This window comes from Meriones unguiculatus, chromosome 4, assembly GCF_030254825.1.
Source record: "Meriones unguiculatus strain TT.TT164.6M chromosome 4, Bangor_MerUng_6.1, whole genome shotgun sequence".
Taxonomy (NCBI): Eukaryota; Metazoa; Chordata; class Mammalia; order Rodentia; family Muridae; genus Meriones; species Meriones unguiculatus.
Genome location: NC_083352.1, coordinates 22962318 through 22976329, shown reverse-complemented (window position 1 = coordinate 22976329; position 14012 = coordinate 22962318). Strand labels below are relative to the sequence as shown.

General features: G+C 41.3%; 1 protein-coding gene across 2 annotated transcripts in view; it reads right to left on the bottom strand.

The window, feature by feature from the left end:
- The window catches only part of Fut10 (fucosyltransferase 10), a 93076-nt gene extending 79079 nt beyond the window's left edge, over positions 1–13997 (bottom strand). For both annotated transcript variants that reach the window (XM_060381579.1, XM_060381580.1), the window contains exon 1: positions 13791–13997. The gene's annotated coding sequence lies outside the window, so the exon portion shown is untranslated. The remainder of the gene's footprint in view (positions 1–13790) is intronic.
- Between the last annotated feature and the right edge of the window lie 15 nt (positions 13998–14012).

Sequence of the window (14012 nt, the reverse complement as noted above, 5' to 3'; positions counted from 1 at the left end):
CTGAGGAACATAGAAACTTTGCGGCTGAGAAATAACCTTATAAAAAATTAAAAATGTATTTTGCTGTCTGTGGTGCTGGGTGTTAAATCCACGGCCATTGTGCTAAGCAGTTTATGTACCCAGACCTAAAAATCTTGCTTTATTCCAAAAGGAATGGAAAATTTGGAGGACTTTTTACTCATTAAAGTAATAAATTGTACCTAGTTGTTGGGGAACACACCTATAATCCCAGCATTCATGAGACTTGGATAGAAAGATGAGTTCAAGGCCAGCCTGGGCTGCATTTTGAGACACTAGCTAAAATATGTATTTTTTTCTTAAGTGTGCTGGTTGTTTTGTTGTTCTTGTTGTTTTGTTTTGTTTTGTTTTGTTTTGTCAACGTGGCACACACTAGAGTGAGTTGGTTGAAAGGAGGAACCTTAAATTGGCCTGTAAGCAGGTAAAGAGGCGTTTTCTTGATTAATGACTGCTGTGGAAGGGCCCAGTCCATTGTGGAAGGTGTCACCCCTGGACAGATAGTCCTGGGAAGTGTAAGAAAGGTTATCTGAGCTGGACATTGGTGGTCCACACCTTTAATCCCAGCACTCACTCAGACGCAGAACCAAGTGGATCTCTAAGTTTGAGGCCAGCCGGAGTCTACAGAGTTCCAGGACAGGCAGGGCTATACAGGAAACCCTGTCTTGAAAAAAGAAAACGAAAGAAGGAAGGAAGGAAAGAGAGATACAGGAAGAAAGGGGGGAAGAGAAAGAAGAAAAGCGAAAGAAGAAAGAGAATAGGAGGGAAGCAAGGGGAAGGTAGGGGAGGGGAGGGGAGGTCCCAGATGCCAAAAGGAGGCCGAACTTCAAAAATAACTGGAGAATGAAGAAAGAAGAGTGTTTCCTAGGGTCAAGGTCAGAAGGCTGATGGACAGGCTAGCAATGAGCATGTGTAGAAAGCAGAACCCAGTACCACTCAGGGAACACAGCCCCCGAGGGAAGGGGAGGTATCATCATTTGTAGATGGGGTTCACTGCTGAGGACTGACAACTGTGATTGACATCTGCTGCACAAATAAAAATTAGTATCCCCAGAACTCAGCTCTCCTCTTCAGCTCTCACTCTCTTCATAAGACACTGTATTCTTCCAAACATAAAAGATCCTCAAGGAAAGCGCCATACAATCTCCTGCTTGGAGTCTTCCTTTACTGTTCCTTCTCCCACTTCTGCCACCAACAGATTAGGGGCCCTCGGCTCTGTGTTCCAAACAGGTCCAGAATTTCACCACCCTTCACAGTTTCCACTGTCACCGCCCTTCCTCAGCCTGTGCACCTCTATAAGAGCTCTCCCTGACCAAACGTTCCTCCCCACTACACTGAGCCTTTTAAGTCTCAGAAGAAACAAGGCCACCATTCCATTCAAAATACCCAGGGGACCTGCACAGGGGTCAGTCAGTGCTAACAGGGGAAGTGGACACAAGCCCCATCCCTAAGCCAGAAAAGTACTACTCACAAAGGAAAACTTATCCTTCTCCAGCTGAGTTGCACTGTTTACAAAAACCACACTTAAGGGCAGGCCCGTGCACACAGTAAATGGCCAAAACAAACTGAACTCAGTGGAATTTTTGGAGGTTTGGGGGCTTTTATTTTTAACTTTATAAAGTTTTTGCTTATATTATGGTTTCTCCTTTTACTTTTGTTTGTTTTCTGTGCGTGCAGATGTGTGTGTCTCAGCCTTAAAGTCCTGAACTTGCAGGATTTTAATGTCCAGCTACTATTTATATGTTTGAAGTTTTGGTTGTTAAGTATTTAGCCTTTAACACCTGAGCTATCTCTCTAGTCCTATTATTCATATTTTAAAGGAAATGAAATTCCAATATATGCTACAAAAGAAATACTTGAAAACACAAATAAAAGATATTTAGTAATTCTATGGAATACATATTACATAATTCTATGGAATTCTACAAAATTCATAGGAACACAAAGTAAAATAAAATGTGCTGCTGTGTGGAGCCAGAGGGGACTGGATATGTTTGGGCTGATGAGAAAATTCCCAAGACTGATGGATAGTGGTGACTGTTGTTCAACAATGGATATATACTTAATGACAATAAACTACACACTTTAAGTGGGTAAAATAAAAAGCCTTCTATATGATGTATCACAATGAAAAATCTCTTAAAATTTAGCCCCCAGTGTTCAGAGATCAACTTTGCCTTATTTATCAGTACCTGATACTTAATGGCAGTGACACAAAGACCTTGATGGAGCTTGTTTTGGCATAACTGTATCTCTATGCATTTTGTACAGATTTTCATTATTTAAATTGCATTTGCCTCTATTACTTTGAGCACTTTTAGAGATCTGTCATAAATAGTGGGGAAAAAGAAAGAACCTCTTCTCTTATTTCCATTTCCAGGGCTTTCTGCCTCCTCCCTTAATGATAAGCCAGGAAGATTCAAGCACTTGGACTCAATTTATTGCAGATCATTATTTTGCCAAGGAATGAGGAAACCATCCTGGTAATGGATTGTTCCAATAACCTTGTTAGGACATAGATTTAAATAAGAGAGAGTGCTCCAGTGCCCACACATCCAGGGTTTCTATTTCTATTCTTTCCAGAACCTGGTGTCATAAGCAAGTCCATCGAGCGAGTCCTTCCAGCTCCTCAGTAATCCATTTCCTGCTTCACCATCTGCTAAGACAAAGCTCTGTCTATGATTGTCTTTCTAGAGTCTGTGATTGAGTGTGGATGAGGACCTGGAGAAAAACAAGCAAGCATCTCTGCCAGGCAATTCCTAGGGGAAATGGTCAGGATCTCCTAGCAGGGTGAGCCAGATTCCTGGACAGGTAAAACACGCTCCATGACTCAGCATTTTCAAACCTGTCCTAGTTCCTCAGCCCTCAAATTTATCCTATCAGGTGCTCAGCTTTAGAAGAGGATGCCTGCTTTGGCTTTCCATGCTCTCTTCTTTATAGCGGTCATTGGACGGTTATTGGATGGCTTGATTTTCAAGACAGTATCCCTTGTACCTGTGAGAGACAGTGCTTTCAACATTGCCTTGGAGAACTTGTTAAGTCCCGTTGTGTTTGAGTTGTTAGTTAGCTAGCCTGACCCTGTCATTTCCTTTTTCAAAGATTTTCCAAAGCAATTCACAAGGCCAGTGAGTTCCCGACCCCTTATGTTGTGATTAGCAGCACCGTCTTGTTGGAACACCACAGCTACCATGTGACCTGGAGTTTCTCCTTCCACCAGCACTTTGTCTCTGTCCTCCGCAGAGCGAGCATCACCAGAGAAGCTTCCTCCTTCGGTGGATGAGAACTAACACAAAGACCCACAATGAACAACAGTCAGAGAGTCAGAGACATTGGAATATGTACTCAATTCTAAATGGGATTTCTTGGTCAAACCTCTCTCCTCAGAACTCAGGGATCTATGGAGAAGAGGGGGCAGAAAGTTTGTAAGAGCCATAGGCGATGGAGGACTCCAAGAAAACTGTCCTCCATGCACAACTGGGCCAATATTCATATGACCACACAGAGGCAGTGACAAACCACACAGGGCCTGCCATATAGAGGTTCAAACCAGATGGGGGAGGCAGTTCTAAGAGGCAGAAGTAGAGATGCACTCCCACCCCTAACCAAGAAGCTATCTGCAACGTATACCTGCTGGCAAAGGGAAGATTCGTTTTCTGCAATGGGGTCTCACTAGCTATATTAATCAATTTTTAGGATAGGCCCCATGTGTAGCAGGAGTTGGCCAACATAAAACAAGTCAATGATATTGTTTATAGACTTTTGGCTTCATTTTGTTTCCTTTGGCCATTTTTGTCTTGTTAATGTTTTGCTTGTATATTTTGGTTTCCCTTTTTTGTGTTTTGGAGGGGTGGTTTGTATATGTTTCATTGTCAGTTTTTTTAATTTAGCAAGAGAGAGAGAAAGGGCATGCATGGTTTTGGGTGGTGGGAGGTAGGAAGGATAGAGGAGGAGTTGGGGAAGGGGAAAATGTGATCAGATGTATAGTATAACAAAAATTTTTCAATTAAAAATTTTAAAAAGAAAAAAATGCCCATAGAGATTAAGGAAACAAAGAAGTATAACACCATAAGTTATCTGAATTTCTCTGACTTTATTTTGCATAGCCCTCCATTCGTACTATTTCCACCCACACCTACATAGAATCTTTGCTGGTAAATGCTAGAGATTTCCCCCAGATACTTGCACAGATCACTCTCAATTTCTTGCCACATCCATATTAAATTTACCTCCTGAGGAAGACTTTATTTCATGACTTATTTCAAACAACCTTTCTACCACTTCTCCGCCTTCCTATTTTGCTTTCCTCACTCGGTATGACGCTGTTGTTTGTTCATTTTTTTCTGTTTGCCCCATCAGAATCCTAAGTTTTCTGAGGGCAAGATGAAAAAAAGGTTATTCTTTCAAAATTCAGACACATTTAAGAAATGCAGCATATTTTCACTGAATCAAATGTTGCAGAACATGTAATGCCTAATGGATAGTATAATGCATAAAATAGAAATTTATGCATTATGAAAAATATGTACAGAGGCAGAAGCAGGCAGATCTCTGTGAGTTTGAGGCCAGCCTGGTCTACAGAGCGAGTTACAGTACAATCAGGGCTGCATAGAAAAACCAATATATATATATATATGTGTGTGTGTGTATGTGTGTGTGTGTGTGTGCAAATACATAAATGCATATATATATGCATGCAGTTTTCTTTAGAATTTTAAAGTTTTTATTCTTGTTGACAGAGGTTACAAAAATATACTTTTCTTTCTTTCTTTCTTAAAGCTCAGAAGCACTTAAAGAATGCCTCAAAAAGACTCTGTTGAAGAATGCTTTCAATCCCAGAGATCAAGAATAGAAGATCAAACTTTCAATTGAAAAGGACTCTTAGCCCTGCTATTTCACAACCACTCCACAGCTGGGTGAAGGCTATCAGCCAGGCTTTGAAAGTACCTTAAGTGAATTCAAGGCCTCTTATCTAAGATTTCTCTGTGCTAAACCTAGAGAAATATAAGTGGGAAGTACTCAGGGTTACTTTCCTGAAAAATGAAGCTCTTGGTAGCATCGTTGTCCTACCTTCCACTCGATCCCACTTTGCTTCAAGTGGTATACCTGAATTTCAAAGCAAATATTCCTTCATTCTTGTCACTGGAATCCTTCCACTTCACCAATCCAGAAGCACAGACTAAGATCCTTCTTAAAGACAAGGAAAAACATAAGTATATTTCTCCATTTCAAATAATAATGTTCTAACAAGTCTTATTTAAATATATGCCCAGTATTAATCAAAGTCACTAATACAAAAGCCAAAAAACAAACCAAATATATATATATGCGAAAAGACCTTTTATGCCAGAATATTTGCTATTTCCCCTTGGAAAGAATATGCCCACTGTTTCTGACTGACCAACAGATGTGGCTTCTACACCTCAGAGCAGGTGGTCCATTCAGACGGATGATGTTCTAGTTCTCACACAGAGTGCCCATCTCTCCAGAAAACACACCCAACATCAGTCAGCAGGGACCAGATCACTGAATTAAAAGGATATGTGATGTGCACTCAGGTGTAGAAAACACACTGTGATTTGTGAATTAAATTATTCACAAACTGGATTTGGGGGGACTGTGTTCTTTGGTTTATTGGGTTTTATAGTTGTGGGGAACAAGGCTTAAAAAGGACAAGTTAATTACTGCGAAGCACTTCAACAGTTGAGCCTTGGGTTAGTGGTAAAAGGTATCTAACCCTGGCTACTCAGGAAACTAAGGCAAGAGGAATGAACATTCAAAGCCTGTGAGGACTACAGAACAAGTTACAAGTCAGCACTCTGGACAACTTGGTGAGTTCCTGTTTTTCGTGTGTGTGTGTGTGTGTGTGTGTGTGTGTGTGTGTGTGTCTGTGTGTAGGCTGAAAACATAGCTTTGTCAAGTCAGCCCTAAGGAAACCCTCATGTGCTCCAAAGTACTTAAACACACATTTTGATATACATAAACACTGTTCTAGGCTTTTGGACAGCAAGAAGAGCAACATGGTAATACTTATCTATGTGACCAGAATTCCGATTTGGTCTTCCATTTTAAATAATAATAGTATCTATCACAGGTATGTTCAAATATTAACTATGTGTCAGACAATTCTGATAAATGTTTCATAAAGACCATATCATTCAATGTTCACCTCAAAACTTTGAAGAAGTTTTTCATACTTCTTTGGCAGATGAGAAATGCAGATAATAAAGAGGCTAAGGCTAATCCTGTCCCAGGATTGCTGTCTTGCTTAATTTTCTATTGCTGTGATAAAACACCAATGGGCCAGGCAACCTGTAGAAGAAAGACTTTATTTGGGGATATGGTTCTGCAGGGTTAGAGTCTATGATGGTAGACAGAGGCAGAAGGCGGCAGGCAGGTGGTTAGAGCGGAAGCTGAGAGCTTGAACAAGAGCAGGAAGTAGAGAGAATTAATTGGAAGTGATATGTAACATTTGAAACCTCAAAACCTGCCCATTCTCCTTCAAAGCACCTATGTTCTACTACCCTCTCTCTAGTGCTCCTTTTCCCCTCCCTACTGTCATCCCTTTTACTTTCCTAGTTTTTGTTGTGATTTAAGGTTATATATTCACATGTAAAGCTTCAGAGCTAGGATCCACAAAGAAGAGAGACCGTGCAGTGCTTTTCTTTCTGGGTCTGGGTTACCTCACTCAATATAATATTTATTAGTCCATTTATCTGCAAAGTTTACGTTTTAATTTTTTTTTTACAACTGAATAGGATTCCACGGTGTATATGTACCAAATATTCTTTATCTGTTCATCAACTGAAGAACATCTAGGTTGTTTCCATTTCCTTGCTATTGTAAATAGAGCAGCAATGAACATGGCTGAGCAAGGATCTGTGGAGTAAGATGTTGAGTCCTTTGGGCATAGACCAAGGAGTGTTATAGGTAGGGCATATGGTAGATCTAATTTAGCTTTTGGAAAATTATCTACATTGATTTCAGGAGTGTCAACACAAATTTATATTCCCATCAACAGAAAATAAGGGTTCCTCTTTGCATGACTTTAAAAAGTCAAGGCCAAGATGGATTCACAGCAAAATTCTATCCAATCTTTGAAAAAGAACTACAACCAGTACTTTACAAATTATCCTACACAAAATAGAAATAGAAAAACACTTCATCTGTGTAGACAACACCAAAACCAGATAAAGATACAACAAAATAGAACTATAGGCCAATATCCCTGATAAACAAAGATGCAAAATTTCTCAACAATCCACATACAGTCATATATCATAAAGATAATTCACATGGTCAACTTGGCTTTATCTCAGAGATTCGGGGATTGATCAACATAAGCAAATTGATAAGGGTAATAAACTATATAAATGGACTCAAAGACAAAAATGAAATGGTTATATCAAGGGAAGCAGAAAAGGTATTTGAGAAAAACCAACATGCCTTCATGATAAAACTTATAGAGAGAATAGGAAAGAGAAAATATACCTCAACACCATAAAGGCTATACATGGCAATCCTATAGTCAATATCATCCTAAGTGTAGAAAGATTCAAAGCAATCTCATCGAAATAATAAGACAGCGCTATCCACTATCTGAACTCCTGTCCAATATAGACTCAAAGTCTTAGCTAGAGAATAACCCTAAAAAGAAACAAACAAAACAAACAAGAATAACAATAAAAAACAGGTGGCTAGGGAGTGGTGGCACACACCTTTAATCTCAGCAGAGGCAGACAGATCTCTGTGAATCCTAGGCTACCCTGGCCTACAGAGTGAGTTCCGGGACAGCCATGGCTACACATAGAAATGTTGTCTTGAAAAACAAAATAAACAATCAAAACATTGGCCAGGCATGGTGGTGCACACCTCTAATCCCAGCACTTGGGAAGCAGAGACAGGTGGATCTCTGTGAGTTTGGTTCCAGCCTGGTCTACAAAGTGAGTCCAGGACAGCTAAGGCTACACACAGAAACCGTGTCTCAAAAAGCAAACAAAAAAATCAAAAACCAAACCAAACCAAAAAAAAGTGAAATCATGAAATTCACAGGTGAATAGGTAGAACTAGAAAAAAATAATCCTGAGTGAAGTAACACAGACTCAAAAAGACAAATATGATATGTACTTTTTTGTTTGTTTGTTTGTTTGTTGTTTGTTTTTGTTTTGTTCTCTGTGTAACAGACCTGGTTATCCTAGATTCACTTTGTAAACCAGGCTGGCCTTGTACTCACGAAGATCTGTCTGACTCTGCCTTCCCAGTGCAGAGATTAAAGGTACATGCCACCACACCTGGTTGATATGTATTCTTTTATATGTGGATGGTAGCTTTTAAGCCTTCAGCAGGCGTGCTACAATCCATGTAGCCACAGAGGTTAGGAACCTAGTAAGGATCCAGAAGGACGGTGGGAGGTGAGGCTCTCCCAAGGAAGCAGAAAGAGAATATATAGTTATTGAGACACAGGGAAATGATTGCAACTAGAGGATTAAATAAAGAAGGAGAGAGAAGAGGGGGATCAGGAAGAGGCAACAAAGGACCATTTGAGGGGGTCACAAGGAAACCTACTACAGTAGAAGCTTCTTATATACATATATACATGTATGAAAGAAATCTAAATGGAGTAACCAAATAATGAGAGAGACAAAGCCCCAACAAAACAGCTTTCACCCCTACGTGAAACCTTCAGGGTCAGGAATGAGTTACAGCTAATTGCATTGTTAGAGCCACTTGAAAACCTTAAACAACCCAGGCTACTGCCAAAGCTATTGGTTGCTCTCTACAAAATCTGATTGAGTTCAAGGCCCACTCCAGGAGGTAGCCAAGAACCAGAGACTAGATAGGTCATAAACCCAGGGGGAAACCAAATACTACTGTTCTGCTAAAGGAGCAATAAAATGACTCCTAATTACTTTCTGGTATACGCATAGATCAGTGTCTCACTCAGCCCGCATCAGAGAAGCTTCTCCCTGAAGCAGATGAACTGACACAAAGGCCCACAACAGAACAAAGTGCAGAGAGTGAAAGAACTTAGAACACTTAGTCCTGAATGGAATGTCTTCATCACACCCCTCACCACAGGGCTCAGGGAACTCTCGGGAAGTGGAAAGATTATAAGAGACATAGGGAAACAGTCTCATACTCATACGAGATTGATGAACATATGAATTCATGGAGACTGTGGCAGCATGCTCAGGGCTTCCAGAGGGCCAACCTAGACGATTCCATTGATTCACCAGTCAGCTTCTATGATAGTACCATGCCAATTTTTTTAAATTATTGTTGTTTTATAGTCTATCTTGAGATTAGGGATGGAGATACAATAAAAGATTGTCTAGATCAGATTAAAACAGGATTGTTCTAGCTATTCTGTGTTCTTTGCTTTTCCAAAATCAACAATCAATATATGAGACCTCATGAAAGTGAAAAGCTTCTGTAAAGCAAAGGACACTATCAATAGAACAAAATGACAGCCTACTGACTGGGAAAAGATCTTCACCAACCCTACATCTGACAGAGGGCTAATATCCAGATATATAAAGAACCTAAGAAATCAAACACCAACAAGCCAAATAATCCAATTTTAAAAATGGAGTACAGAGCTAAACAGAAATTTCTCAACAGAGGAATAGCGAATGGTGGAGAAACACTTAAATGCTCAACGTCCTTAGTCATCAGGGAAATGCAATCAAAATGACTATGAGATTTCATCTTACACCCATCAGAATGGCTAAGATCAAAAACTCAAGTGACAACACATGCTGGAGAGGATGTGGGAAAAAGGGGAACCCTCCTCCATTGCTGGTGGGAATGTAATTTTGTACAACCACTTTGGAAAGCAATCTGGTGCTTTCTCAGACAACTAGCGCTACCTCAAGACCTAGCTATACCACTCCTGGGCATATATATGAAAGACACTCCACCACACAACAAAGAAGTTTGCTCAACTCTGTTCATAGGAGCTTTATTCATAACAGCCAGAATCTGGAAACAACCTGGATGTCACTCAGTCAAAAAATAGATACAGAAATTGTGGTACCTACACAATGGAATACTACTCAGATATTAAAAATGAGGAAATCATGAAATTTGCAGGCAAATGGTGGGAACTAGAAAAATCATCCTGAGTGATGTAACCCAGAAGCAGAAAGACACACATGGTATATACTCACTTATAAACAGATATTAGACATATTATATAGGATAAACATACTAAAATCTACAGACCTAAAGAAGCTAAACAACAAGGAGGACCCTAGGGAAGATGTTTAATTCTCATTCAGAAGGGCAAACAGGATAGACATCGGAAGCAGTTGAAGAGAGGTAACAGGACTGGAGCCTAAAGATGTCCTCTGAAAGACTCCACCCAGCAGAGGATCGAAGCAGATGCAGAGACTCACAGCCAAACTTTGGGCAGAGTGCAGGGAGGCTTGTGGAGGAAGAGGAAGATAGAAAGACCTGGAGGGGACAGGAGTTCCACAAGTGCAACAAGAAACTAAAAAAATTGTGGACCCAGGACCCCCTGCAGAGACTGCTGCTGAGATGTAACCCATAGGCAGCTCAGTGTCCAGGTGGGGTTCCTAGTAAGGGGAGCAGGGGCAGTCTCTGACATGAACTCAGTTGCCTGTTAATTGATCACCTCCCCAGGCCACAGAGGAAGAGGATCCAAGTAATCCTGATGAGACCTGATAGGCTAGGGTCAGACAGTAGGGAAGGAAGACTTTCCCCTAGCAGTGGACTATGGGAGGGACATAGTGGGGAAGAAGGATGGAGGGTGGGACATGGGAGGAGATGAGGGAGGGAGCTACAACTGGAATACAAAGTGAACAAATTGTAAAATAATAATAATAATAATAAAAGAAAAAGAAGAAAAGGACTAATAGCTATCTGTGGTATAATGGAGACCAAAGCACATGCTGGTCTCCATGCTCACTCAGTGCTTGTACCTCTTTTTACCTCACCCCTATCCTAAATTTCTCTGTAGTAAGAATTTTGGTTTCTTTAAAAACATAGGGATGTTAGGTGAATATATTTTTTATTTAATCCCAGGTGTGGAATATGGAGCTGCTTTAGACTGATTTGTCTCGTGCTCTGACGGTAGTGCGATTTCGCCAGTTGAAGATAATTTAAATTTGGAATTCTGGGGACTCTTGAGAGCCCCGAGGGAGCCTGTGGTGTTCCTCCAGTTGCTGCTGCCCTTGCTTGCTCCTGCTGCAGTTGCTGTTTGCTGGATTGCTGGTTGGAGATGTCTTGACAACAAAGCTCAAACTTGCCCCAAGGAGCTTGATGTCCCTAATCAGAAGGGAGTCGTCTAACAAGATTGATGCCCTCTTTCTCTCCATCCTTCTTTCTCTCTTACGTAGTGTTGAGGGGTTGAAGAAATAGGGGTGGTGTAGGGAGGTAGGCAAAGAACCCAACAGAGTAGCCAAAAGCCCGGCTACACTTTTTCATCCCATGGCCTTTCCTTCCCTGAGCTGTTCATTCCCATATAACCCTGGTATTTTGGCTGTGATATCTCTTTTTTGTCTTCCTGTCTTGCCCCCTTCTTTCTTTGTCTCTCTGTTCCTTTTTTATTTTCCCTCTCCTCTCATAGCTTAGTCCAGTCTCCTCGTCATGTGCAATCTACTTCTTTATCTCTTTGTTCTGGACTCTTCCAGATGTCTCTTGTTGTACTCTCCCTCATATCTACAATAACCTTTTCCTCAATCATACCTCAGAGCAGTCATGCCCTCAGCTTATACACCAAACACAAACTAAAGCTTCAGAGGTGAAGAAATTCCCAAGTGCTACCCATTGTCATCATCATCCATTGAGATGTGGCCGTTCTGTATTACTGAGGCTGGTGTTAAGCTCCTGGACAGAAACAATCCTCCCACCACAGCTTTCTGACCATGGTCTTGCTTTCCTCCAGGTATTCCAAAATTTCTTTGATCATTTCATTTGGAGAACTTTTAAAACCCATTCTTGTAGGTTTTCTGGTGCCAGGGTCTCTTGGTTTCTCTTTATCAGAACATTTCATGTGATTTCTCCTTCATTCCTAAGGAACATTTTAGGTGTGCATAAGTTTCTAAGTGAATTAACTATGCCCACTTCCCTTTGGCTATTACAATGCCTGATGGAAACCCACTCTCATTTGAGTTCATTTTCTCTGTAACTAAAGTATCATCTTCTCTGATGTTTTCAGTTTTTCTGACTCCAGTTTTCCTATCATTTGTTAGGAAGATTGTAGCTTTCTGTGAGTTTTGCCATGTAAGTGACCTATTGTCCCATTAATAGTGTAGTCACATCCTATCATCCCTAACCAGCAATGCAACTTCTGATATGTCTACTCTTCTCATGGGTATGGAAATGTCCTCGGTGTCCTATTTTGTCCCCCCCCTTTTTTTTAATGTACCTTGGTGTCAAAACACATTGCTTCCTGAAATTTATAATCTTGTAAGGAAATTGTATCACTTCATTCACCTCTTTGGACAACGAAATTAGGCACTTTGTAGAAGGGTACCTTTCTCCTTGAAGGGCATGGTACCACCTTTTAAAATTATTCAGAGCTCAGTAGTGGGGCTCACATCTGTAATCCCAATGGAGAAGGTGGGAGACAGGAGGATTGCTCACAAGTTTGAGGCCAGCCAGGGCTGCCACACAGTGAGTGCCAGAGACTGGCCTGTGTTACAGTGACACTCTGTCTCAAATAAAAAAGAAACAAAAAGACATATATAAATTAAGACTGGGGCTACAGGTGTAGGTCACTGGGATCCCTACAACACAAGGCTATTTACACACACAAGGCTAATCGTTCATTGGCTTTACACACATTTACTTTGATCGCAGTGAAACAATACCATGCTGCAATGTTATCATTGCTTGATGGGATATGCAATCTAGACACCAGGATTTTTTAAAAGGCCCCTGAAGTTTACTGTGAGGATCCAGTGCAAGGTTGCATATACATTGGGCCTGATTTCATTTCCTCTTGCTCTCCATTCTCCAGCCCACACTTTTCCCTTGCTCGTCTTTACTCCAAGCGTCTCCTTACCTGTGGGACTCCCCATTTGCCCTTTAGCCTTCCTTAAAAGGAACGCGTGTTGTCCTGATTTACTGCATCACCTCATTGAGATTCTCTATTTAATGATCACTTCTACGGAGTTCTCCCTTTCTAAAAAATATCTGTCTCCACTAATTTACTCTGCTCTATCATCATTGTAATCATCATCGAGATACAGCCTCCCTGCATTACTCAAGCTGGTCTCAAGCTTCTGGACAAAAGGAATCCGCCTACCTCAGCCTCCCAAAAAGCTGAGTGTTGTAAATGGTACATAGCTGCTTTGTTGCTTTTACACTTACCAGTACTTAAACATTACATTATACAGTATATAATTCTCTGAACCCCTTTGAGGCCATAGAAAAATTTCTGTCTTCACTGTTGTATCCCTAGACCCTGGGACTGTTATTTGGCACCTGGGAGTTAACTTCAAAATTACTTGAACTTAGTGGCTTTCAAGAGTAAAAACGGGGGAAGCAAACCTCATTTTATTATTTCTCCTTTTAGAAAGCATTTCCCCCCCAAACCCCCTCCCTCGGGCCTGGATGGTGAGATTGTGTGATCCTAGTAACCTGAGTTTGATCCCCAACAGTCCAAAGCAGGGACAGGAAAACGTGTCAGTTTTAGGGTCACAGGCACACAAGTCTGTTTGTTGTTTCAACGATACCACAGTGTGTACTTCAGAGAGGATGGAAACAGCGGTTAGAAGTTATCGCAGGTTAGTAACAAGGCTGACACGTACAGGCCTTACAGGCTGGCGGTCACAGCCCAGACGTGATCGAGTCAGCGCGCCTGCACAAAGGGGCCCCGGGAGCGCGTCCTGAATTAGAGAGAACGAAGGAGCCCCGCTTCTCAGAGGCCTGGGGCGAGTCCACATGGGAAGACAGCACGGCCTGCCGATCCTAAGCGCGAGCGCTCCAAAGAGAGACACATGGAGCAGAACCCGCGCGGGCCGCCGGCCGCG